General features: G+C 41.3%; 1 long non-coding RNA gene across 3 annotated transcripts; it reads left to right on the forward strand.

The window, feature by feature from the left end:
• Positions 1–1,641: 1,641 nt before the first annotated feature.
• LOC143687060 (uncharacterized) lies at positions 1,642–26,679 on the forward strand. 3 transcript variants are annotated; one of them, XR_013177370.1, is made up of 10 exons: positions 1,642–1,788; positions 3,408–3,528; positions 3,655–3,720; positions 3,811–6,517; positions 16,438–16,504; positions 19,621–19,806; positions 20,431–20,573; positions 24,231–25,609; positions 25,959–26,032; positions 26,382–26,679. It is a non-coding gene; the product is annotated as an uncharacterized LOC143687060 (long non-coding RNA). The 3 variants fall into 3 exon arrangements; XR_013177372.1 differs by lacking the exons at positions 19,621–19,806; positions 20,431–20,573; positions 24,231–25,609; positions 25,959–26,032; positions 26,382–26,679 and adding an exon at positions 17,162–17,258 and having other exon boundaries at positions 1,654–1,788; XR_013177373.1 differs by lacking the exons at positions 16,438–16,504; positions 19,621–19,806; positions 20,431–20,573; ... (1 more) ...; positions 25,959–26,032; positions 26,382–26,679 and adding an exon at positions 7,935–12,335 and having other exon boundaries at positions 1,656–1,788.
• Positions 26,680–27,778: the final 1,099 nt, after the last annotated feature.

Raw genomic sequence — 27,778 nt, forward strand, 5'->3', positions numbered from 1 at the left:
ACTGAAGCTGATGATTCATAGGATTCAGGAAACCCACTCCTAAGATTATAGCTAAGAGAAGGAAATGCACATGTGCCCTCAGAGTTATACGCAAGAATTTTCAAAGCAGTATCATTCATAATGGCCCCAAGTGAGAACATCACCCATGGAATGTGTAAGTATTTTGTAATATATCATACAATGAAATTCTCTATGTAATGAAAGTGAATGAATCACAGATACAGGTAAAAATATGGATGGCATTCCTGCTCAGGGGTGTCTACAGAGAGACAAATTGTCCTTTCATGTGCGCTGTGTTGGAAGAGCTGTTTTGTCCAGCCACAAGCTTGTTTTCTTGGCTTATAAAATTCGAAAAACTGGTGGAGAGGGAGGGATGTGGAAAAGAAAGCCTACAACAGTTTTTGAAATTTGCACAGCAATGGGGAAACATTGTTTGGGATGGGTACAAATATTTTGTGAATTTGCTTAAGGGTGAGTGAGCCATAGAGAGAGAATGCTGGTGAGAGACCAGAGCCAGAAATGCTTAACAAGGTAGGATTTTAGTCTTAAACCACCAATGCTAAATTTTATTGAGTTAGGATGGGGGTCATTCAATGGGAAACAACAAATCCCACTTTTAATAGCTTGTGAGAGGAAGGCTGTTCTTAGACAGTCACAGGGTTAAAGGATACAGCTTCAGCCAGCAGAGAGGCTGGCTTTCTCCTAACTCACAGCTCCTAGGGGACAGACCCCAAACAACTTGGGCCAGCTACCCCTTCTTAGACCAGTCAACTGAGCCGACAGGGGTGAGGTCACCTTGAACAAAATGGCTCCCAGGGGTCCTTGACTTTGGATGAGGGGCGCCATGAGACAGCTCTAGGATGCTGGATCTACGCTCTGAATGGTGAAGAACTGATAAACTCGGGGTGTGTTAAAAGCCCAGCATTGTATTTCAGATGGAAGCAAAACAATGTGTTTGTTTTCTTTCCTGAAGCCTGATTCTGTTTCCTGAGAGCTCAGAATGAATATCCATCCCTGTTGCTCTTGGCTCCACCATGTCTGTGCTGGAAATACAGTGAAATGGTGTTTCTAAGAATCTGAAGAAACTGTTTCCTAGAGGAAACAATTAGCCCTCACGTGGGTCCTCCGTGTTTCATTTTATTACCAGCAATAGCTCCACCACGATAATTCCGCACGTCTGTTTAGAGTGAGGAGTTGACAAAGCTGGACTTGATAGGATCTTTCTCTAATCCTCACAGTGGCCGCGTAGAAGGGCACAAGCTATTTTCCCATTTTGCAAATGTATTAATTGGAGCTCAGGGAGGTGAAATGACTTGTTCAAGGTGATGTGACTTATGGGTATAATTTAACTTTCATCTCGTTCTAGCTCAATGCCATTTTCCTTGTATGGGGCAGGGTCCTTTTAGGACTCGCACATACTTATGACTAACTGGAGCTTTTCGTTTCCACAGATCTGGGTGTTTGAAGCAAGACTTGGAAAGCTTCATTCTTTTCTCAGTGACTGTCAGACATGGGCCAGGGATGGTCTGTTCTTGAGTAGCCTAAAGAGCAGCTTTGTCCTTTAGCAAATAATTGTCATTGAACAAATGTCATTTGAACATTGAGCAAATAGTCATTGAGCAAATAATTGAAGTGCTATTTAATGACTTTTATCCCAAGTCCTATCTAGAAAATGTACAAAGGATTTTGATATAGACCAGAAGGAAAGAACATTAAGAAGGGTCACACTCTTTAACCAGTTGTTCTCTTACAGTCAGAAATGGATGGGTGGAAAGTCTCAACAAAATCGTATGTATAATAGCAAGTCATATATGTGTCCAACAAAGAAAATGGTTAAGTAAACTATATTACAATATTCACACGAAGGCATATTATGTAATGATGAGAAATTATGTATGTAAAGAATATTTAGAGTGAAAATTAGTATTCAAAATGCTGTATATATGCATGTACGTGTCTGTTCATTAAAATAAGGCTTGAAGGGAACTGGGTGGTGAATATACTGATGATTTTCATTTTTTCTTTATTATTATGTGTATTTTCTAATTTTCCAAAAATTAGCAAGTATTACTTTCTTCTTTCCTGACTAAAGTTGAAAAATGATTTTTAAGACCACAAATAATGCGTGAATATATTCTTCTTCTAACACTTCTAAATGCAGAATTATAAAGTAATGTTAAAATCCTTCTTCAGGGCCCTTCCCCCAATCTCATTCTTCTCCCCAGTAATACCCCCCCTTAAAAACAGAGTGTGTATAGCCTTTCAAACTCTCTATGTATGTGTTTTCATGTATAGATTCAGATAGTCTTTAGCTCAAGCGATATTATGTTAGTATTCTGTAACTTGCCTCTTGCATTTAATAATGAAACTTGGAGACCTTTTTAAGTCCTACCTCATTTTAAAAGGCACTGTGTTCAGTGGATAGCTTTACCATGACTCCTTTCACCAGGTCACTAAGGATGGATATTTAGGAGGTTTATATATTTTTGACATTACAAACAATTCTGAAGTGAGCATTTTTAACACACGTCTTTGTGGTACGGACAGTATGATGACATATTCTTAGAAATGGAATCGCTCATTTCAGGTATATGCGTTTATAGGATTTTAACTGATATTGACACAAGTTTTATACGTTTATCCTCACATTAGCAATGTCTGAGAGTGTCCTTCATTCTACCTTCTTGCCACCACTGGATAGTAAAAATTGTTATTGAAGTTTTCCTACAATAACTTTGATCTTTTTAGGGTTTGTATGAGTTGCATATTTTCATGTTTGTTGATAATTTAGATTTCTTTTCCTGTGGCTGCTCTTCTCCTTTCCTATGCATTTTATTTTTTTGGTAGATATTTGCCCATTTCTTATTGATTTTTAGCAGCTCTCTGTATATTAATCCTTTATCTATTAAATATGTTGAGGATATTTTTCTTCAAGTCTCTTATTGCTTGATTGATTTCCTTTAAGTTTGTTTATAGTAGCTTTTGCAGTACAGGTTTTTATTCTTGTATAGTTAAATCTGTCAACTTTACAATTCCACTCCTAAGAGTATATCTTGCTCAGAAACACTTTCTCAGCTTTAGAATTATAAAAAGTATTTTTGTTTTTTTCTAATGCTTTTTTAGTTTTGTGTTTTACCTTCAGTTATTTAATCCATGGATTCATTTTTGTAAGTGCAATGAGGGATCTAATACCTTCTCCAAACTGGGAAGCCCCAACACAATTTATCGATTATTGTTTCTTTTTTCCTCCACCTTGAAATGCCACATCATATACAAATGCCCACACATTCATGCTTCTGTCTTTGAGCTGAAAATAATTAATCCTAACATATAACTGTCACCGAAACAATATCGCTTATGTACATGCATAATTTCCTAGTATCAGAACCAAATTGATTTTCTTGCAGGAAACATTCCCCACCATTTATGGCTGGTTTTCTGTCTTCCATTGGGGGTTCTCAGTATTACCCTTGATGCATTGTAACCTCTGAAGAAACTTAATTTCCAAAGTAAATGGTGGCAGGACTGGTAGGTACATTTTTCTTTTTTGGCATACTCTCCAACTCAGTATGTTTTATATGGAATTCTGACCTTACCCAATTTCAACAGACTGCCTTTGGATTAGTTTTAGGCCTTGTTTTTGTTTGCTTCCAGGAAGAATTACAGTGTTGAGGGGTGAGAAGGAGTCATTGACCATCAGAATCACGTCTGGATTTGCAGGTACCATATCCGAAGTTTCTGATTTATTGATTTGAGGTTTGGCCCTAGAATCTGAATTTCTTGAAAACTAGACCTTTGCTTTTCCTGCAGGCTAGACTCTCACTTGGAAATGAGACAACAATCGGGCAACCAAACTGTGAGAACTGGGTAGCCAAGCTGTGAGAACAAAACATCTGGCTCTGCAAATCCTTCTCCAGGGACCCTCTCTGTAGTTTCACCGCAAGAGATGCTACTAACCAGCCCTGGAGCCCCATTATTCCTAATGCCACATTGGCATTCACTTCGCTGAAATAAGCTAGAGGTAGCTTTCCAACTAAACTAATGAGCAAAACAAAAAGAAGAAAGGAAGAAAGGAAAATCCGAAAGCATCAGACAGTGAACCTCCCTGTTGAGCATCCTGTGTTCTGTTACAGTGAAGGGGACTGTGCCATTGTACCCACACACTTCTCTCCCTTCTAAGGGCATCAGCAGAAAAGTTTCCAGTCCTGACATCAATCAGTTGCCTTGGAAGCCGACCCAGAATGAACCATCACTTCGTTTTCCACCATCTCTTCTGGAAATTACTAAAGGATAGATGCCAGATAACAAAATGAGAAAATGCCAAGAGTTAGTTTCTTCTGATCTGGCTCCTTAGAGATGCAAATGCACGAAAGGAATTAGGAACACGATGGATGGCATCATATTTTTAACCTGCCATCTCTGCAGCAAGGCCTAATTGGATGTTGTTACAAAAAGGCAGATAGATGGGTGCTCCATTTGTCAAGAGAGGAGGCGAAGGGACTTCTTGAATGTTTGTTCAAATAATTTACCTCCAGACCCAGAAAATCAGTTTGTTATAAAGGATTCCTTTTCTTGATGCCAATGTATATGCATATAGGCAGCTGTGTCTCAGTACAGATGTGCACACAAATGCACAGACAGAAACAGCAAGTACCTTGTCTGTGTGACTGAAAGAGGGCTGCTGTACCTCTAGGCCTTGCCTCCATATTTTAGGCAGGAAGAAGGTAGAGGGATATAGGTAAAAAGTCAAGCCAGTGAGTCTAACTCCTTAAAAAGAGCTCTCCAGTACACCCACCCAGAAACTTCCACCTCATTGACTAGGACTGGGTAGAATAGTCACTTGCAGCAGCAGGGATGATTGGGGGTAATGCTTAGCATTAGGGCATATTCATGCCTTGCACAAAATGAGGATTCTATTGGAAGATAAAAAAGGGGGGAAAAGGAATACTGGTAGGTAAGCAGCAGTGTCTGCCTGGGTGTACCTCAGAAATATTTCTCAAATTTCCCACTTTTCTCCACCTCCACCATCAGCATCCCATCAAACCACAGTCACCTCTCACCTGGATGTTGCCTTAATCTGCTTTCTAACCCATGTCCCTGTACAGCAACTGGGTGTCTTTATAAAATGACATCAGTTGTATTGCTCTGCTGGTTGGAACTTTTAAAGGATTCCTATTTTAGTTAGAAGAAAATTCACACATTTTTCCATGACCCTCAAGGCTCGCGTTCTTTTGTACACCCCCACCTCCTGGTCATTTTTGTCCCTCTTTGCTCCTAGCCTGGACAGCCAGGTGCCTTGACCTCCCTGGAGTACCCTGAGCATGCGAGGTTCTTTCACATGTGAGGGCGTATATACTTATTTCTCCCGCTGCTTGGCTCTTCTCTACCTTCACGTTTTTGTTCAAATGTCACCTTTTAATTCAGTTATTCAGCCAAACACCAAACCAGGTGTTCTTGGTTCCAGGTGTATTTTGTAAATGTGACTATGTCGTGTAAATGTTGTTGTAGCAAACCCAAAGCAGAACAAAATTGACAGTGAGGGCATCTGAAAGAATGCAAACTGCAGTTTGAATGCTTAGTGAAATTGCCCATTAATTGCGGCTTCCAGTATATCTAATGCACAATCATGGGGTCGGGGCATACGATGCATTGAAAGGTAAGGGGTATCAAAGGCTTTAAAATCCATTGGCAGGAGAGCTGCTGGACTGCAGGTGAGTACCTTTTAAGGAGGGAACTCGGGAGGCAGGTCTGAGCTGTATCTGTGGATGACTTACGGCTGTAGGGGGTGGGAGGCAATGACCTGACTGGAGGGTGCCAGAATGGCTGTGATTTCACAGCACAGACGTTGCAAATGCGAGTCACATTGGAGGTCACTCTGCCTCAACCTGAGTCTCCTCAGGGCACAATCCCTTCATTGGGATTTTATCAGAAATGCCAATCTGACTGTCACTAAACCAGTCCATTTACTTTCTTCACACAGATGTCTGTTTATAGCTTATTACAAAAACATGTCTTCCTCAATTTGTTTATATTCTATTTTGTGGCCAACAAGTCTTGGGGACTCAAGATCATGAATATCATTTCAATACACAATAAACAAAAATCTATAATTAGTGGTTTTCAGTAAGGGAGATTGTCCTAGATAATTTGGGTGGACCTGATTCAGTCAGTTGAAAGGTCTTACAAGCAGAACAGAGGCTTTTCTGAAGAAAAGGAAAATTCCCTCGTGGATAGAAGTGTCAGCCTGTCCTTCCTGATGGACAGCCTTGCAGATCTTGGACTTGCCTAGCCAGCCTCACCCAGTTGCATAAGTCAATTCTTTGTAATAAATCTCCTAATGTATACCATCAATCCTCATTATTTGCAAATTCTGTATTTGTGACTTTGCCAACTGGTGGCATTTATTTATAACCTCCAGATGAGTACCTGTGATGCTTTCCCGTCATTCACAGACATGAAGAGAGCAATTAAAATTTGAGTCATCTCATGAGCCCGTTTCCAGCTGAGATTAAAAGAGGTAATGCCCTGTAATACTTCGTGTTTAAGTCGCACACTCTAAACAAGGGTCCTTTTCATGGTTATTCAGCACTATGTTTTTTTCACCCCATTTTTGTGCATTTGTTGGTGATTTCAATGCTTATAATGCTCCCCCCCCAAGTGTAGTGCTGAAGTGCTTTCTAGTTTTCCTAAGCATATGAAGGCTGTGGTGTGCCTTCCAGAGAAAATAGGTGTGTTGGGTAAGCTTTGTTACAACATGAATTGTAGTGCCGTGGGCCATGAATTCAATGTTAATGAATCAACCATATATATTAATTAGTTGTCTTTAAAAAGAGACACCCAATAACATGGTTATATATTGATCTATTGATGCAAATGTTGTGACCAAGAGGCTCACTGGAAATGTAACCCTTTATTTTCCCTAGAGCAGTGGTTTGACATTTGCTAATTAAGTGTTTGTAGTGGTTATATAAAACTGAACTACTGTAAATCATGAGACTCAGCTGCATCTCCTACTGATTCTGCTTCTCTGGTTGAACCCTGACTGATGCAAGCACCCATCGTCTACCAGTGACTCTTTATCCACTGCCCTGTTTATTATCCCTAAAGCCCTTCTTCCTATCTAAAATTTTTAATGTATTTACATGTTTACATTTTCCCCTACCTAAATATGAGCTCCAAGGAGGCAGAGACAGTCTGCCATGCTTACTTCGGTACTGTCTCTTTATTACTTAGAAAAGCTATGCCCAGTAAGCATTTTTTTTTAAAGAATGAATGAGTGGAAATCTGGCAATAAAATATGGTCCACCAATTCACTTCCAGATTCTGCATAGTTACACTTACAGGATACAACTTAAATGATTTGACAGGACTGCAAATTTATTGATTATGGCATTGCTGGAAGTAACAAACAATTGGGAGTTGATCCATACTTCCAATGTTAGGTAATCTTTTAAGTAAATTATGGTATATTCATTTACTGAAATGTTATGTAACTTAAAAATTTTGTGGATAAGGAAATAATTCCAAGAAAGGAGGCTATTGAACAACATACATGGTATGTCAAATCCACAGTATATTATGTATATGTGTATATGTAGCCACAATATTATATACATACATACATATATATATATATGTATGTATATATATATATACCCTCAAGTGTTTAGAAGAAAACGATAACATTAGAGTACCTATTTCACTACAAAGGGATGTTTTACAAAATATATTTCTGACTAGAAACCCTCCTAAAGTAGTTTAAAGTATAGAAAATCATGAGCTCTCCTGGTTAAGTAATTTTAAAAAAAGTAAGGTTCTATGGTATTTAAAAAACAGACAAATAGATTGATTAATGTTAACTTTCTGGATTGCTGCCGGAAGGTTGATGTGGTAAGGTAAATGTCATGCTTTCTTTTTCTCTGACTCCTCAATAGATCCTATCAAGGGAATGCAATAATTACGTCAATAACAAGCTTTCTGGATATACTTTATTACCTATTTGGATTAGTCCCATCTGGACAATAACTTGCAGCATGTTTCTTGGTTGTTTATTTATTTATTCATTTTTTTTTCAACTAACAAATTAACCGAGTGTCCTTGCTGGGCACTGAGCATGGGAAAACAGGGACTTATTAGATATCCCCTCTCTTCAAGGAGTGTCACAATTTTCTCCTGTGATCACTCGTGTGATGTGATCCATGTGTTTCTCTAAACAGCTGTTGGCGGACAATAGGGCAGGTTTGTTATTTGACCTGGACACAAATGTGGAAAGAGGCCCTGCGAGGATGAGTGGCTGATCATGGGAACCCCGAATGGCCCCTTAACTGGCCTCCAAGTATCCTTGAAAGCAAACCCACAAAAGCATTCCTCAGTCCTTGAAAGTGCCCCTAGGCTTTTTTCTTGGCCCTTTTATAGAAGGGTGCCGAATCTTACTTCTTAGAAAATGTCTGATTTTTCACAATGGCCGATTCAACGAGAAGAATCAACATGGAGGCCCAGAAATTAGGAGACAACAAATGAATGACATCGACATACAGTTTGATTCCATTAAAAGAAAACTTTTATTCAACGTATGTTCTGTCAAGAGCCGTGCAAGGTGTTCAAAGGACTAAAAAGGCAAGATACAGTTCCTGGTCATAGAAAACGGTTAGTCAAAGGAGGGGTAGGAAAAGAGCAGATAAACAGCCACATTTATATAAAATAGCAGTGTAATATACGACCAAATGCTCCTGGATTCAGGCAAAGAGCAGATCGAATTATGTTGAGAAGATCATGAATTTTCTTTTTTTTATAAGAAGTATTTGATCTAGGCCCTAAACATTAACCAGATTTTGACAAGCAGAAATTATTGGGAGAAAGAGGGAGGGAATGAGCAGCAGAAATTTTCAAATTTTTAAAAATTTTATGTGGATGTGAATGATAGGAATTTGAAAATATGTAAAGATATATTAATATACTGTCAGGTACCATAAAAATGTGGAATTATTAATATTCTCCAAATTAACACAGGATTCATTGTATTTTCAAGCTGGTGGACTCAGTGAATCATAAACTGTGTTTCAATGGTTGATAAATGTCAGTGCCTTATTGCTGATAAAACAAAATACTCACTATGTGGGGAGTCAGGAGCATGAAATTAGGTAATAAATCGGGCCCTAGCAAGAAGAAGGTATCTGGAGTCACAAGATCCAGGGCAGGAAGTTCTCAAGAGTTAAAAATTGAACAATAATCATTGTTAAGAAACAAAAAGAATGGGATGTATTGTGCAAGAGCAAATGGCATTTCTCTGCTTCTGTAGATAAGATTGCTTGCTTACAGCTGCAAACCAAGATGTGGCTCAAAAAGATAATGTCCTTTTTCCTGCTTCTGTGGATAGCTTGTGGTTTTTACCTTTATAAGCCCCCCTTGAGAACTCCTCCGGGCTGCTCTCTGATTCCTCCTTCTTGAGTTTCTGAGCCAATCGTTGGGCAGGCTAATCAAGACTCCTAATTGGCTTGCAAATTGCTTTGACTTGTGTGGTCTCTTGGGAAAAGGAGGGAGGGAATGAGCAGCAGAAATTTTCAAAATTTAAAAAATTTTATGTGGATGTGAATGATAGGATATGAAAATATGTAAAGATATATTAACATACTGTCAGGTACCATAAAAATGTGGGATTATTAATATTCTCCAAATTAAAACAGCATTCGTTGTATTTCCAAGCTGGTGGGCTCAGTGAATCATAAACTGTGTTTCAATGGTTGCTAAATGTCAGTGCTTTATTGCTGATAAAACAAAATACTCACTATTCCTCAAAGTTACCATTGTTATTCCGTGAGCCAATCTATAGTTTATAGGTACTGGGCTTCTATACATGATAGAGACAATTATGATGCTATTATTTTAACATAGACAATTACTTTAAAAGTTTAATTTATTCTGTAACAGTATTGCTTAAACTTTTACCAAGTTCAGATTCTAAGCCTGATGCATAAAAATGTGAGTTAAAAACTTCAAGACCAATGAGGGGCAATGGTAATAATGTAGAAGAATACACTCTGCAAAATATTAGAGATAATATTAGGAACAAAAGAAACCACATTACAGTGGATATACCCTAGGTTCACAAAAATTCTGTAATTGGACAAGATGATGGTGAAAATGGGAAAGCAGATGGCTGCACATCTCTTAGAAGAAATTTGGTTGTAGATTTATGCACTTAGAGAACTTGTATGTATATGTAAATTTCTTATAGGAAAATTGGTCCTTAGATATGTGAATTGAAAAATTAACACCTTCCTTGCACAGAATGTGACCACCTCCAGCTGGGAGGATCTAGCCGAGGTGGAAAGGAAGAGAGGTGGGAAAGCTGAGAGCTATAGTGAAATGGTGATGGTCTAGCTTGGTGGAAGCACAGAGGTGAGGGAGCTGAGGCTGCAAAGGTATGCTAGGAGCACGCATGTGGAGGCTCTGTAGCCCCCAGGTGGGACACTGACATTTAGTCTGGTAGGTGATGGGGAACCATTGTAAGTTTCTGAGCAGGGCAGTTAAGCAATGCCTGAGAATGTAGATGCTCGATCAAATTGAATATTAAATGAATGACTGTTGAGGACCATCTGTAGAAAGTTACCAGTTACCTTTGGGCGCACATCACATGAGTGGTATCCAGCTCCTGGGTTGGAAAAAAGGTGTGCTCATGAAATCCCTCTTCCGAGATCAAGTGTCCCATTCCTTCCACAGAGACAGCGTGATAGGCCCTTGGTCTTGATTCCTGGAATCTCAGGAGGAAAATATACTCTGAAATACGTTTGGTACATATAAGTGAGGATCCCTTGTAATCAGGATTTGTTGCTGGCAAAATCACACAGCTGTTTCCTAAATCAAAGGTCAATTGGTTAGATTATTTTTACTGGTCTTTGCCCCAATTTAGTATAAGTACTTAGGGGTACCTGAGGGGAGAGTTTTAGGATCATCATAAAAATTCAGTGAGGGCTCTTCATTGTCGACATTTTCTTTCTTATAAAATAGCTGAGAAGCTGTAGGAAAATCTGGGTTTGTGGCTTCTTATAGGCTGTAATAGAAAAGCAAAACTCCCCTATCTGCATGGTCTTGTTGATACAAATGACTGCAGTGAAATCAGTTCGAATGAATTCCATTTTGAAAAGAATAGAGGTGGGAAAGCTGAAAGCGATAGTGAAATGGTGATGTCTGGCTTGATGGGAGCACAGAGAAAAGGGAGCTGAGGCTGCAAAGGTATGCTAGAAGCACACATGCGGAGGTTCTACAGCCCCCAGGTGGGTCACGGACATTTAGTTTGATTGGTGATTGGGGAAAAGGGAGGGCATATTAGAGTGTTAGGAATCTTTCTTGGCAAGTCCATAGGTAGCTATAATTCTAGAGGATCCCTCAACCTCTTGAGTTGAAGGTTCACATTGGCAAATGATGAATGCTACGTATGACATGCAGTTGCTCTGACAGCTCTTTACCCTAATGGACCATGCTTGCAGGCTTGCTCTGATTCCGCACATCATAAGAAAGTTCTACTGTGAAATTTGTAAGCCTTGGCTGTTGCTTCCCAATGGTTCACCACCACTTCTTGCCACTGTATCCTGAACTCTCACCTGTTTCTACAGTTCCCCCAACGTCACAGCTAGGCCCTGGCCTTGTTTATCCAGTCTCTTGAGCTTCCCAGTCTCAACCTTGCCCTGATTTCATGAGTTTCCTATATCCATCCTCACCAGATCTCTCACTTACCCCCTGCCTGTTTCCAAAAGTAGACTCTGGCACTAGCTGAACAAGGATACCGACATTTCTTCCTCTCCCCTTGCTTTTCCAAACTCCTTGCCCTTTGAGGCTGCTCTTCCTCTGACCAGGAATATTGATTGGTCTTCCTTAGAGTTCTATCCTGTATTTTCTAACACTACACACTCTTTTCTGGGCAACCTCATCCTCTTCCACAACATTAGTCACCGTCTACTCATTGTTTATTTGCAAACCCGTCTTCTGAGCAACAGATTCCTGCAGCCAACCAACAACTAACTGCCTCTTCTTGGATGTCTTCAGATTTTCAAGCTCAAATGCCCCAAAGTGGGTCCATCCTCTTTGCCCCCCAGCCTATTCTACTGCATCGGTGAATGGCATGGCCATCCTCCCACATTCTTGCTTCTCATATCTAAATGATGACAACTTCTATCAATTTGATCTCCCAAATATTTTTCAAAGCTGTGAGTCTCTGTTCTCAGGGTCCTGTCTTTGTCCAGGCTGCTATTATCTCACTCCCAGATTCCTGCATCTGCTGCCCAGCTGGCCTGCTCCTTGGCTCTGGCCCTGTTCTCCACCAGCCCAGAGCTACAGTGGTCTTTTAAAAACGCTCCTCAAATTGCCTTACTCCCCTGCTTAAAACCCTTCAATAACTTCTTATTGCCTTTGAGGTAAAGTCCAGATCCCTTAATGCATAGCTCTTAATACATCTCACCTCCATGCTCCTGCTGAGTAAAATTCCTTCATTTTTTTCTAATGCATCATGCTCTTTCTTGCTTTAGACCTTTGAACATGCTATGCCCTCCATCAGTACATGATCCTCTCTCTAGAGCACTCTTCCCTCTCTTTAACAGCTTGCAGCTCATTTCTGTTCATCCTTTATTTCCCAGGGTAAATCTCCCTTCCTCCCGAAAGCCTCTCTGTTTCGTCTGAACAAAGATAGATGCCCCTGCTATGTGCTCCTACAACATCCTCTTAGAATTCACTCCAATACTTTATCTTCCTTCTAAACTAGACTATAACCTACCAAGAAGGTGTGTCATTTATCGTTGAATCTCCAGTGTCTAGTAGAGTGATTGGCATTCACCACTCTTCCATTACCACTTTTGAAATGATTGAACGTTGACTAAAAGCAAGACAGTGAGCTTCCTGGAATGAAGGTCTGAGGCAGAAGTGCTCAGTGTCCTCTGCCTACACTGGAGGTTGCAGCAGTGCATGCTGCCTCCCCGCACCCCCTCCCCAACCCACCAACCCAACACTAACAATTTTCTGTGTCTCTGATTGCAGATCAGACCCAAAGCTCCATGGAGTGAAAACTTCAGGAGCAACCTGCTCTGCTGCTTAGGGGGACAATTCTCAGAGGGTCCCCAGTGGGGCTGAGTCTCAGTTAGAAATGTTTATGTACATTTGTTGGCTTCCTTTCCTTCCTTATCTCACTCTTCCCACTTTCTCACCAGGCTTCATGGAGTCACTCCTCAAATAAAATCTTGCACCCAAATTCTTTTCTGAGTCTGCTTGGAAGGAACCCAAAGTGAGGCAGACAACTTTGAGAGACAATCTCATGCAGTAGCCGACTTCAAGGCAGGAACTTCCAGAGACACAAATTCCACATTCCAGCCTGATTATGTTTTTTTTTCCTTCTTTTTTTCAGCTAGAGAGAATATAGAGATCACCTGGTCCCATTCTTCAGTCTATAGATGAGGGAGCTAAGGCCCTGCCCTCCAGCCTCTCCCACCTCTTCACCTCTGTCCATCACGGCCATATCTTTCCTTCAACATTAGAACTTACCTTCACTCTGAGCATTCAGACCATGTTTCCTATGGAGGTGGCCAGAGTCCCAGGAGTTGAGCCCTGCGTGTTCTTGGGAGCTGCTGCTGCTTTGGGGACGCATGTTATGCTGCAAAGTGCTTTGAAGTGCTTCCTGGAATTGCTGTTCAAAATGATGTAGTTGAGGGTGCATAGTTAGAATGCCTGCCTTTCATACAGGAGACCCAGGTTCAATTCCCGGGCCATGCTCCCCCCGCCCCAAAAATGTGTAGTTGAATATCAGTGCTGGGTGGAGAAGACCCTAAGAAACTATCACCAGTCCAAGAAAAAAATTGTATTTTGTTCCACTTCAGACAAAAAAGCCCTTGAGTTTTTCAGCTGTTTTCCAAATCATCTTTCCTACCTTGATGGGGGACAAATGGAATGCAAATGCACAAGAAGAGTAGGAGAATCACGTCAGTCCTTGGTATTACTTCTGGACTACGGTTAATTCTTTCATCCATACAAACCCTTCTTTGGAGTTACTATGACCACAATAGGAGGTCAGGGTCAGTTCCTCTCTGGCTTGAAAGGGGAGGGTCCTGGCCTCTGAGCACAGGATTTGGGCTCTACCTCAGTGACACATTATTGTCTATCTGCTCTCTGGATTTAGCAGGGACTTATAGATCTCAACCCAAAAGCTAAGAGTCTGGAAATATGGGTGTATCCTGTTTTATATAGTGCATTCCATCATTCAGCAAATATCTACTAAATATCTTTTCTGCACCTTGCAATGTGATAAGGGCTGAGGATACTGTAGTGAACAAAAGAAACCGTGTAATGGGGGTGAGGAAAGACAGACATTCAGTTTATAAGTAAAATATGTAATGACAGGTGGTAACAGTTCTAGGAAGAAAGCAAATCAGTGTGAAAGGATAGAGAGTGATGGAGATGTTATTTTAGATCAGGCAGTCAGTGAAGGCCTGGTATGGTGACATTTGAGCAGACATATTTTACTCAAGTTAATACATATTGAGCACTTGTTCTGTGCTAAGCAATGTTCTCAGTGCTTTACATGAATTAAAACATTTAATGCACACAGTAGCCCCACAAGAAAGGAACAATTGATAGCTCCATTTTATGGGAAATGGAGGCACAGAAAGGGTAAAGAAGTTGCCCCAATTCACAAAGCTAGTAAGTAGAAGAGCCAGGATTTGAATATACGCAGATGGCTCCAAAGTACAAGGTGGTAACCACTACTCTAAGCTGTATCTATATTTGGCTCATTAACTTACATATATCACATTAAAGAAACTACAGAAATAGTGAACAAGCACATGCAAAGATACTTAACATCATTAGTCATTAGGAAAGTGTGAATTAAAATCACAGAAAGCATAGCACACACCTATTAGAATGACTGATATTAAAAAGACTGGCCATATAAGTGTGGATAAGTGTATGGAGGAACTGGAACTCTCACACACAACAGGTGGTAATGTAAAATGGTGCAACCACTTTGGCAGCTCTTAAAAAGTTTGGAAAAGAATTTGGCAATTTCTTAAAAAGTGAAACATATACTTTTCATATGATTCAGCTATTCCTTACCGAAGAGGAAAGGAAATAAATGCCCCTACAAAGAGTTGTGTACAAATATTCCAGCTTTATTTGTAATAGTCAGAAACTGGAAATAACCCAAATATCCATCAGCAGCTGAATGGATGAACAAATTATGGTATATCCATATGTGCTACTCAGCAAAAAAAGGAATGAACTATTGATATATATGACAATGAGTGAATAATTACTGAGTGAGAAAAAAGACTACATGCTGTATTACTCCATGTATACAAAATCCACACTAATCTACAGTGACAGAAATATCAGTGGTTGCCTGGAAATGTGGGGTAAAGAAAGCCTGGGGTGAGGGATTCCAAGGAGCATGAGAAATCTTCAGGGGTTGATGGATATGTTCACAGTCTTGAACTGTGGATGGTGTCATGAGTACATAAATATGACAAGTTATCAAATTGTACATTTGATAAAGACTATCAAATTGTACATTTGATAAAGGCTATTTATCTTTTTATCATTTACCATCACATTTTATCTTAAAGTCTATTTTGTCTGATATGAATATAGCACCTCCAGCTCTCTTATGTTGAAATTGTGCCCTTGAAGTAAGGACAATTGACTGTGAGTCAAAAGTCTCACAGACAGTAACTGGCGGAACCACAAACTTGAGCCCAGGGCTATCTCATTCCAAGGCCCATGCTCTTGACCACTAGGTAATTACTGCTTCCTCTGTAATGCATATCGTCAACCTTAGTTTGTGTGGTTGTCATGGTTGAACTTCCCAATACTGGGTGGTTTGGGAACAGGGCACAGCTCTCTCTCTCACACACTTCTGATGGGAGAGTAAATTAATGCCGAATTTCTTCAGGAGGATTTGCCAATATCTTGAAAGTTTTGCAAATGTGCATATCCTTTGAGTCATAAAATCCATATCTAAGAATTCATCTTAAGGAAATAATAGATTTCTGCAAAGATTTATTTATAGACCAATCAACCTCATTTTAAAAATAAAATGAAAACATGAAAAATTAATTTGTACAATGGAATATTATGCAGCCATTGAAACAACTGTAGTAGAAGAATATTTCCTGATGTGGAAAACTATTCAGGGTATAATATTATATGAACAGATCCATTTTAATAAATGTAAGTCATCTATATGAAGAGAAAAGTCTGAAGGAGATTTGAGGTATGGTAATGAGGCTACTTCTGGCAGGGGAGAGCAAATTATGCCTATTTTCATTGTATTCCTTGTACTTTTTTTTGTATTTTCCAAAAATTTCTCACGTACTGCAGTGATTTTATATTATAGGATATAATAAATCTGTGTCATTAAAAAAGAAGGCACACCTTCATGTAAGCTTGCTTCATTCTCAGGTGCTCTTCAACTCTGGAATTCTTCCTTGGACAAAGTCATCTACTATGATAGATGGGCATTTCCCAGGTATGGTGCACATTGATGTGGACACTGGGTGGGGCAGGTGGGGGTAGTTTGGCACTTGGGCCAGGGGAGAACATGTGCTGTGGTTAGGTAATTGTTATGGGGAGTTCATGGCTAGGAAAGGGAAGAGCACATCTCATCTCAGTGGGGCTTCTTGGTCTAGAGTAAGGGCAGGTCCTGTCTCCAGGACTTAGGGATGAACTGCCACACCCACACGCCTCACTTTAGTTAGTGTGAAGCTACTGTACCTCCAAGCTCTTTTTGAGACCTTCAGACCAGATGATTCTGCCACACCTCCCATCCCCATCAAGCTGCATCTCTGTCATCTGCTTCCTGCTCTTCCCTGCACTGCCATGCACCTTTCTACTTGGTCCTTCCTCTGTCTCCCTCCCACCCAATCTTATCCTTGTGCCTCTGAATCTTCATTCTTGACCCCAAAATTCCTTCACCCTCAATCTGTTTGCAGACAGCTTTGCTTTGGCATATAAATATTTATGTTTCCCTAATCATAGAAATTTCACTCTGTATATATCCTATTATCCTTTGAACCCTAACCACTTGTATGTTCTCTAGAGAACTTAAACACTAACTGGATAAAAGAGAACACACCATCTTTCCCCTCAAATATATTCTTTCTCCTGTGTTACCTTTTTTTTTCAGGTGCATGATCCGTGAACGGAATCTCCCCGGTTATCTGACTTTTAAAATTGAAGTATCGTTTACATAAATACTTGACAGCCAGCTAATTAATACTTTAACCAACTGGTCCCCATATCCAGTCATAACAACCTAATACCAAGCCTATCATTTGAAGGAATCTTAAAAATGTGCAGCATGTTGAGGTTCAATTTGGAATCTTGAGACTAGCGGGTGCTTCAGCCAGTCCATGTAAAGCACTTCTTTTCTTTTCCTCCACATTTTTTTGGGGGGGGGGTTAATATCTTTTTTTTTTTTAAATATTTTTGTTGTCAAATCTTCACACACATACAGTTCATACATGGTGTACAATCCATGGTTCACAATATCATCACATAGTTGTGTATTCACCGCTATGATCATTTTTAGAACATTTACATCACTCCAGAAAAAGAAATAAAAAGAAAAAGTTGATACATCCCATACTCCTTACCCTCCTCCTTTGTTGACCACCAGTATTTCAATCTACCCAATTTATTTGACCCCTTATCCCCCTATTATTTATTTATTTTTTTACCATATTTTTTTACTTATCAGTCCATACCCTGGATAAAAGCAGCATCAAACACAAGGATTTCACAATCACACAGTCACACTGTAAAAACTGTATCCTTATACAATTGTCTTTTAGAATCAATACTATTGGAACAAAGCTCAACAGTTGCAGGTACTTCCACTCAACCACTCCAATGTATCATAAACTAAAAAGGGATATCTATATAATGCATAAGAATAACCTCTAGGATAAGCTCTCCACTGTGTTTGAAATCTCTCAGCCACTGAAACTTTATTTTGTCTCACTTCTCTCTTCCCCTTTTTGGTCAAGATTTTCTCAATCCCTTGAAGCTGGGTCCCAGATCATCCTGGGATTTCAGTTCCATGTTGCCAGGGAGGTTTATACCCCTGGGAGTCATTCTCCACCTGGGGGGGAGGGCAGTGAGTTCACCTGCTGAGTTGGCTTAGAGAGAGAGACCACCTCTGAGCAACAAAAGAGGTTCTCTGGGGTTGACTCTTAAGCATAATTATAAGTAGGCTTAGCCTATCCTTTCCAGGAACAAGTTTCACAGGGTTGAACCCCAAGATTGGGGGCTCTGCCTATTGATTTGGTTGTCCCCATTGCTTGTGAGAATATCAGAAATTATCCAAATGGGGAAGTTGAATATTTATTTCTTTCTCCCCAGTGCCCAGGGGGGCATTGCAAATACTTCTTTATTCACTGCCTACATTACTCTGGGATACTCTCCTTCACATTTTCTTCTCCCTCAATGTATTTATTACCTCCACAACATTTTAAGCTTAGCGTGCATAGTATCCTCATCTACACACACACTATATAAGAAGCACCAGCATTGCATGTGACCTGATAAAACAGAATACACAGAAGAGTTAAGACGGGCTCCATCCAGGCTGTGATTTAGAAACTGAGTCATAAGTTGTGCAGTGTTTCTACGTTCAAGTACTTTAGCATAGATGATGTAAAATTATGCATGTGGCAGTTATTTAAGCCTTGACTTCAGAGGCATTCAGTCACCCTGGGTGGGGGTGAAGATGGGGGAGGAAGTGACTGTCTAGTTAGTGATACCAGAGGAGTCCCATTAAGGCAGCTACTGCAAGTATTTCTGTTATCCAGGTTTTGATCAATACCTACAGACTTTTTAGAAAATATAGTGAATGTCAGAAATGCTTTTATTAATAAAATTAATAATTGCTAATTAGCATGATGGTGGTTAGGAATGAGCATTCATTGGAGAAATGAAGGTGTGCAGGTGTTGTGGGCTGCCTAAGATGTTTTAGGGACACCCCTTACCTTCCGTGACCAAGTTGTCTTGCCCGGTTGTGCCCATGCCCCTGGAGTGGCCACAGGAGGCTGGACGCTAAATGATCTGGGGTCCAGTCCCCCACTTTGGAGTGTTTCTGGTTGCCTGAAGCCAACTAAGAACACCTGAACCTCCTTCCAGAACGTTGTGTCTGCTCTGACTAACCCTTTCATATGAACGGGTGCTTATAGCTCCCCAAAGTCAGAGAGCTGGAATTTCACTTGAGTCTACAGAACTGATTGCTGTCTATCTTGCAGACTATCTTGTGCCTGTTTGCGAATAAATATTAAATCCATGCCCATGCAAGAGGCAAAATTTGGTCTGAGACTTGTTTTCTTTGTAACCTGGCAGGAGGGTTACGTGGGGAAAACTAAATCATCCCCACTCTGAATTTTTGCAGTAGCATTATCTACTGCAAAATATCTACTGCAAGATAATGCAGTACATTATCTACAAAAAAAAGAGTAGTCTATTCACATATATATCCATATAAAAAGCAGACCATTTCATTCATCAACTTATGAATTGAAAAATCAGGTTCCCTTTTATCCAGACAATTCTAGGCAAAATGTAGAGCTGTTGCTCTAAAGGAAAACTTCTTTTAAGCCTCAAGGAATATGCAGTGGAAGATGGAAGAGAAGGAATTCAGAGATGAACTGATGGCCATTTTAAAGACCAAGAGGGTGCGGCCGGGCTGCCCACTCCCGGGGGACAGCTGTACCAGAGCCTGGTGGCAATGAGGAAAAGCCCTTGTTTAGAAAAAAACATGTTCCACTGTAATTCTGTTAACCGGTAAGGATTTGTGATTTATTTCCTTCTCTTAAATCAAGACCAGACCAGACCAAAATGGCAGCAAATACATAATAACAGTGGCCTACCAACCAGTAGGGGCGTGGAATTTAGGGCAGAGCCATCTGGCCCGAGGAACAGCAGTTACGGTTCACGCCCCGCCTTGTCATTGTTTTCCCATTCCCCATTTACTTTGGTTTGAGACTCAAGGCCATCCTCTTGGGGACCAAACACCAAACAGTAAATGACACACAAGAAGAGGTTATGTTTTTGGGCAAACCATCTTCTTACCTAACCAAATATTTGACTGTGTATTTGAATCTCTGGACAGGATAGTGGCTAAGAATGGGGGGTATTAAATGAAATACTGTTAGGAAAATGTAGGTACACCCCCTGCCCATTCTTCCCTACTTTTGTTTTTTAAATGTTACTGAAACAATCCCACATTTACTTCTCTTCACTCCAAGTCAAACTAATTTTTATTTAGACAAGAATTTAATTTTTATTTATACAAGAATAAATATTTTTATTTATATAAGAATATTCTTATTTTTATTCTTATTCACATCACGACATACTGACTGACCAGTTATTTACCTTCTGAACGCCTGTTGTTTGCAATTTCAGGGGAGAAAAGGTAAAGCCCAGAAAGGAAGGAGCTGGAGATGGCATGAGTTTAACTAACTGAAAGAAACAGCTGGAACACCTTCCTGAAGGCTACAGTTGTTCATTTTCCAGCTGAACTGCACCTTAAAGGGAAGCTGAGAGAGGTAGGAAATGAGAATGGCCCTAGCTTGGAGGTGGACTAGTTGGGAGATACGGAAATATAAAATGAGGCATGTGTTGGCACTTCTCCCACCCAGCTTACGTGGCAGGTTGTACTTACCTGTGAAAAATCTCCCAAGCCGTGAAGGTATTTCCAGAACCTTGAGTTTTGTGCTAGATTTAAAACAATGAATTCCAGACCCAGCAAGGACCCCAGAACATCCATTGTGAGCAAGCCTCTCATTTTGCATGAGAAATCAGAATCCCAGGAGTGGGGAAATCACTCGCCTAAGCTGACCCTCTGTTGGTGGCAAGGCTGGGGCTAGAAATCAGGTTTCTTTATGCCCCTTCCCAAACCTAGCACCACCTGCCTGGCTTTCTGGGTCTGGCATCACATGCTGCAGGCCGTCTGTTTCCAGAGCTGGACTTGTTCAGCGGGCTAGCTCACCGTTTCTATGCAAGTGCTTCAAGGGTCTTCCAAGGTGAGGAGGCATGGCTGGTCCTCAGCAAATACTGACTGTTGCTTGTACCTGTAGACCAGCTTAAGGGGAGATGTTCTAAGAGGAATGGGACTAAGTTGTGGGAACCAAAGATATAGTATAGGCTCAAAATTCTCTCCTCTGAATTCAAAAAATTAGAAGGCTGTTTGGGTTAATGGCCCGATTAACCCAATTTGAAGTGCTATTATGGAAGATGGATTTGTTCCTTATTACACCTTAGTATCAATTCCTCTAATCTGGCAATTGATGCCATGATAATTATGGCAGCAGTATTCCTGGAGTGGAAGTTTTGATTGTGAGAAGAGAAATTTTGAAGTTGGAAGACCTTCCAACTTGGCCTGGGGTGTTAGAAGGAAGTTTGAATAATGAAATAAACAACAACAACAAAAACCATGATGACAGCATTATGTTATCCAATTGTTTTATCTTACCGTAGACCGTAGCATTCACCTCATTTTCATGCAGAGAACTAGTAAATGATATGAGCTAACAGTTTTGTACCTCTGTTCCCTCTGTTTGGAAACTTTCTCTCTCCTTCCCACTTACCTTTCCATTTTCTGCTTACCTCCTCATGTTAGCCTGGAATTTACACCTTCTAGGGAGTCTTACCTGATGGCCCATGTCTGTTTTAGCTTCCCCACCTTTGCATCCTTGTGTGCCACAAGTGTCATAGAACCACAAGACTGTAGTGTAATTATTTCCCTGTGTCCCCATGACACAGCTCATGAGGGTGGCACTCCTGTGTCTCTAGCACTTAGCACAATACCTGGGCCAGAGTAGGATTTCAATCAATAATGATGCATGAAGGACTGGGTCATTTCACTCCACGAAGGGTGTCAGGGGCACAGAAGGGAAAGTCAGGTAGTCCAAAGGCGTACACTGCAATTTTATTTAGGATTTATTGGTGCTGTCTCCTTTTCTCTTCACAGATCTAATCCCAATAAAATGAATCTTTGCTTGTACATCCCTTGGCCCCCAGTGTTCCCCCTTCTCAGGTTCAAGTAATTTGTGTGTGGGGGGGGGGAGGGGGGAAGTGGAAAGGTTAAAGGGGTCAATCACAGTGAGCTGGATCTTTTTGTTCTACCTCCCAGGAAAGTCTAGGGTTAGGTATATACTGCACAGAGAGAAGATATGTGAGGAGGGTGTAGTGGATGCTGTCATGTGCCACCAAGAGTACCCATTCAGGTCTGGGAGCTCAGAGCTGAATCCCTCCCACAGCTGAACAGGGCTAGCCACCGCAAGGGTAGGGTTAACTCACATCTAAGGATTGGCTGAGGCAGGAGCACAAACACTCAGATTTCTTGGTTCAATTTAGGACAAATTTGAAGGGTCATTTCAACTTCAGAACTCCCCGTGGGATAGGAGAGGGCCTTGGTAGCAACTGCAGCACAGCTCAACATCTCTCTTTTTCCTGTCCTGCTCCCCTCACTCCTTTTCAAGTGTTGCTCCTACAGCACTCCCCAGCTGACCTTTTGGACACAAGCCTCAGAGTATATTTCCTGGGAATCCCATCCTAAGACAGGTGGTTAATACTTTATATGTCCGTATGTCCTATATGCAGGTAGTTTGGTGAAAATCATTTATCACAAATATATTTGAGAACTTTAATACAACTTCTGGCCTGGGGATCAAAATGAGCTCATATTAATAATAGTAATTAACTGCCTTGACATTGGATTTTCCCCACTCACTACTGAAGGAAGGAGAGCTCCTTTCTAGGCCCCCACCTTATTCCTGGGTGTCCCCAGGGTGTATTTATAAATAAATTGTTGTGCTTCACCCAGCTTCTGCCATGTTCTTCTTCCACTCTGGGCTGTCTGATGTTATTTTTGATCTGCTGAGCTGTAATGAGGACTTTCCCACTGCACTGCCACAAGAGGTGCCCATCACGGAAGATGCTGGAATTTCCACCAAGGGCACTGTCTGTGGTTGGCCCAGAGTTGTCAGCATTGCTTCCTGCTCCCTATAGACCTATGGGTTCCAAGAGCTCAGTGTGTCAGTGCTGGAGCCTTGGGCACTGCTAATTTTCTGTTGTCTCCTATGTGCCAAATGTGACCATATTTTCTTCCGGATAGGAGATCCCCCTCCTCATTTTGTGTTACCACACCTTGTGTGGTAGTTAGATTTAGTTGTCAACTCGGCCAGGTGAAGGCACCTAGTTCTGTTGCTGTGGACATGAGCCAATGGTACATGAACCTCATCTGTTGCTGATTACATCTGCAGTTGGCTAGGAGGTGTGCCTGCTGCAATGAATGACGTTTGACTTAATTGACTGGTGCTTAAATGGAGAGCACAACGTAGCACAGCCCAAGCTGCTCAGCATGCCTCATCTCAGCACTCGTAGGTCAGCCCAGGCCTTTGCAGATGCAGAAAGGAATCACCCCGGGGAAAGTTGTTGGAACCCAGAGGCCTGGAGAGAAGGCCAGCAGAGATTACCCTGAGCCTTCCCACATACAAAAGAACCTCAGTGGAAAGTTAGTTGCCTTTCCTTTGAAGAACTCACAAAATAAATCCCCTTTCATTAAAAGCCAATCTGTCTCTGGTATGCTGCATTCCGGCAGCTAGCAAACCAGAACACCTTGGTTCCAGAACTGTCCAGGTCATGGAGAGTTCTGTAGGCCATGGGTGAAGACTTTTGATTATTTTAATCTCAGTGCAATGGGGAGACACTGACGGACTTAATCCATTGGGTCTCATGATTAACTTTATGTGCTAGAAAGACCACTCTGCCTGAGAACCCACCATCTTGTATTATTTCCATCATTTTACTTGTACCCCCTTCTCTTTAGGACTCAGGTGTAAGTCTTGAAGGACAGATCCCCTATGCCGTGGCAACATTTTGCCCCTTGTTGCCCAATCATTTTTGAGGCGTTATTATTTGGCTAACCTTTGCCCAAAGATCTGTCTAAGCATACTAGGATCCTCAGGGAAACACAGCTTAAGCTCAAGTCAAGATCCTTGCTACATTGAGGACAACAGCAATTTGCTTGTCTGATGGTCCAAAAGTGTTTTCCATCTCTTTTGTTTGTGGAAAAAAGGCAGAGCCAAGATCCAGATTCTTCAATACTAACAAAAACTCAGGGCAACTACATTTTAAAGCAATTTGCTTCTTGACCTGAAAACCTTATGATGTTTTTTGTTTGTTTGTTTTTGCTAATGCAGATGTGAATGAGGATGTTTCTGCAATCTGCCTGTGAGTGCTCGACTCTACCTGTAGGCAGGTAGATCCAAGCAGCCCAACACACTCATGGTGCCGAAGTCACGAGAAAAGGAGACGGAACCAAGCAGGGTGGGTCCTAGGGGGGCCAAGGGAGGTTCAGTGCAAGTGGAGACAAAGCCCAGCTGAGCTGGTAAATGCCTCATGGAGACTGATCAAATTATATCTCTTGGACCAAGATCTCATTAAAGGTCTGCACCTCTAAGACATTTCGGCGGCCAAGGTGCATTATAATGGAAAACTGGGGATGATAATAGTAATTTAAATGAAAGTTAAAAGAGCAGACTGAATTAGAATGGGTATTCATGTTTCAACTTCTCTCAAGAAGAGCCTGTACTGAAAGGAAGAAAATTCACTGAGGGAATCAAGGAACAAAATAATCTTTTGAAGGTGAATTTTACCAGTCCTGGTGAGCAAAGTTCAGAAGCACGCAGCACATTCCATGGCTTCAGGGGTTCTATTGTTTTCTTCCCCATGATTTCATCACAAAACAATTTTCAGCAGCAATTTGGTCTATACTATGGCTCGGTAATGTTATGTGAGAGCTTTTCATCAAATGCCATCCTGTCCCCACTAGCACAGGCATTGCTAAATTGCTATATGGTTTCCTGTTAGGTAGAGTTTCAAATGACTCTCTTCAGGAATCCTGGATGCAGGAGAGTGCTTTCCCTACCTCTGTTCCTAGCTGCACCTCTCCCAGGTTGCACTGCAATCTCTCACACACTTTACCCAGTAGGGTGCCTCTTAGATATTTTTTGGGGGGGAGAAAGGGAGGGGGTGAAGAGCCATTTTCTTGCCAAAAGAGGAAATGTACAGCATAGGTGTGGGAGTCTGACTGGGTTGTGTTGAAAAATAAACATGGTTTCCTGTTTGACTCTTATTTTCATTCTTAAGTTGCTGGTACTTCCTGCCAGAGCTAGTCTTTTATGCAGGCAGAGAAAATATGATCTGGGGACTAGAAATTATCAACACCTGCAACCTTCCCAAAATTCTCACCTCTCATTTATCAGCATCATTCCTTAAAAAAATATTTTCAGCATTTTTATTTGGGTTAAATCATTATTTTACTTGGAGTGTTGACAGATGGATGCCGCAAGCACTATGATTTTCTAGTTTATCTGATTAGCCAGAAGTAATTTCAAGTCCAGAGAATATCCATCCATCCATCCATCCATCCATCCAAGGAGTGGGGTGAGTATTCTGTGTTGGGAGAATAGAAGATGCAGAGGCTCTGTGGAATGACAAGCTTGATGTTCCTAAGGAAAAAGAAGTAGAGCTCTGTGGCTTGGACACAGTGAAGATGGAAAGTGGATGCAATGAAGAGGTATGGAGTGAGAGGGCTCAGAGGGGAGGGGGAAGAATCTGGGGGCCAGGTCACGGAGAGTTCTGTAGGCCATGGGTGAAGACTTTTGATTATTTTAATCTCAGTGCAATGGGGAGACACTGACGGACTTAATCCATTGGGTCTCATGATTAACTTTATGTGCCAGAAAGACCACTCTGCCTACTGTGTCAGGAATGGGCTTTAGGAGGGTAAGAATGGAAGTGAAAGGCCCAGGAGTCCGAGAGAGAGGTGGCAGTGCTGATGGAGAAATGGTGACAGGCTCAGGATATAGATCTGGTAGGATTTGCTGGTGGAACAGACGTGGAGAGTAACCAAAGATGGCTTCTAGGTGCATGACTTGAGCAATTGGTCAGATATGGACATAAACCGGAAGAGAAAACACTAAGGAGTGGACAGGCTTGGGTAAGTAGAGGGCAGTCAATAGATCTGTTTTATGTACTTAAGTTGGTATTGCCCATGAATCATTCAAGAGAAGATGTCTAGTAGGTGGGAGGATAAAAAGGTTGGGGCTCAGAACATAGACATTTGAAGGTCATCAGCATATAGAAGATGCTTAAAGTTGTGAATCTAGAGAAGATCACCTAGAAAGAAAGCATGGGTAGAGAAGAGACTCTGGGCGCTATAACACCGAGAGGGTAGTGTGTTAGTTAGATTCAGTTGTCAACTTGGCCAGGTGAGCATACCTAGTCTTGTTGCTGTGGACATAAGCCAATGGTACGTGAACCTCATCTGTTGCTAATTACATCTGCAGTCAGCTAGGAGGCGTGTCTGCTGCAATGAGTGACGTTTGACTTAATTGGCTGGTGCTTAAATGAGAGATTGCAACATAGCGCAGCTAAGCAGCTCGGCATTCCTTATCTCAGCACTTGCAGCTCAGCCCAGGCCTTTGGAGATGCAGAAAGAAGTCACCCCGGGGAAAGTTGTTGGAACCCAGGGGCCTGGAGAGAAGACCAGCAGAGACCATCCTTTGCCTCCATGTAAGAAAGAACCTCAGTGGAAAGTTAGCTGCCTTTCCTCTGAAGAACCAACAAAATAAATCCCCTTTTATTAAAAGCCAATCCGTCTCTGGTGTGTTGCATTCCAGCAGCTAGCAAACTAGGACAGGTGGCATGAGGAGTAGCCAGCAACAGAGACGTTTAGCTATTGTCACTATAGATTAGGACTGGTTGATGAGCAGGATGGGCAATTTGGGAGAGCCCCAGGCCACAGGTCTCTACAGAGTGTTTACTGAGACTTGCAGTGGTTCTCATATTGGAAATCAATGCTTTTCAGTTATGTTGACTATCTAGGCTGTTAAGATGGATGAACTATTCTGTGTAGAACATGTACTCTGTGGAGTACCTTACAACTTCAGGAACTAGGAAAAGGGTAAGACCTCTCTGCTCCTTAGAAACTTTCATGGCTGGAATCCTAGGAAAATTTCAGATTGTTGAAGTCAAGATACTCCGTAATGCATTCGCGGTTTATCCAGTTAGTCAAGGGCAGTGATAAGAATGTGCTTGGAATCTGGGTTCATGTCCTGTCATCTTCGTCCACTAGCTGTGTGCCTTTGAAGAAGTTATTTAACTTCTCTGAGCCTCAGTTTCCTAATATGCGATACTGAGTTCGTAGAGACCACCTGATAGAATGTATATGTATTTGTATGAGTGTGAGGGGGAGGGAGAGGAAGAGGGAGAGAGACAAGAGAAGAAAAAGAAAGAGTGTGCTGGTTTGAAATTTTTATGTACCCCAGAAAAACCATCTTCTTTTAATCCAATCTAGTTTCCACAGATATGTGACCCACCCAATTCAAGGTAGGTCTCAGTTAGTTTACTGGAGTCCTTAAAAGAGCTCAGAGAGAGCAAGAGAGTGCTCAGAGCCGATACAGAGAGCAGACACCTAGACACGGATGTCTGGAGACACAGAACTTGCAGGGAGAGCTGTACAAACCCAGAAGCTGGGAGACGACAGCAGACCTCGTCATGTGCCTTCCCCTGGGACAGACAAACCCCGGATGTGATTAGCCTTTCTTGAGGGAAGGTATCCTTTTGTTGGTGCCTTAATTTGGAGATTCTCATGGCCCTAGAATTGTAACTTGTAACTTAATAAATCCCTTTATAGAAGCCAATCCATATCTGGTATATTGCATTTTGGCTGCTTTAGCAAACT

The sequence above is a fragment of the Tamandua tetradactyla genome, chromosome 6 (assembly GCF_023851605.1).
Source record: "Tamandua tetradactyla isolate mTamTet1 chromosome 6, mTamTet1.pri, whole genome shotgun sequence".
Taxonomy (NCBI): domain Eukaryota; kingdom Metazoa; phylum Chordata; class Mammalia; order Pilosa; family Myrmecophagidae; genus Tamandua; species Tamandua tetradactyla.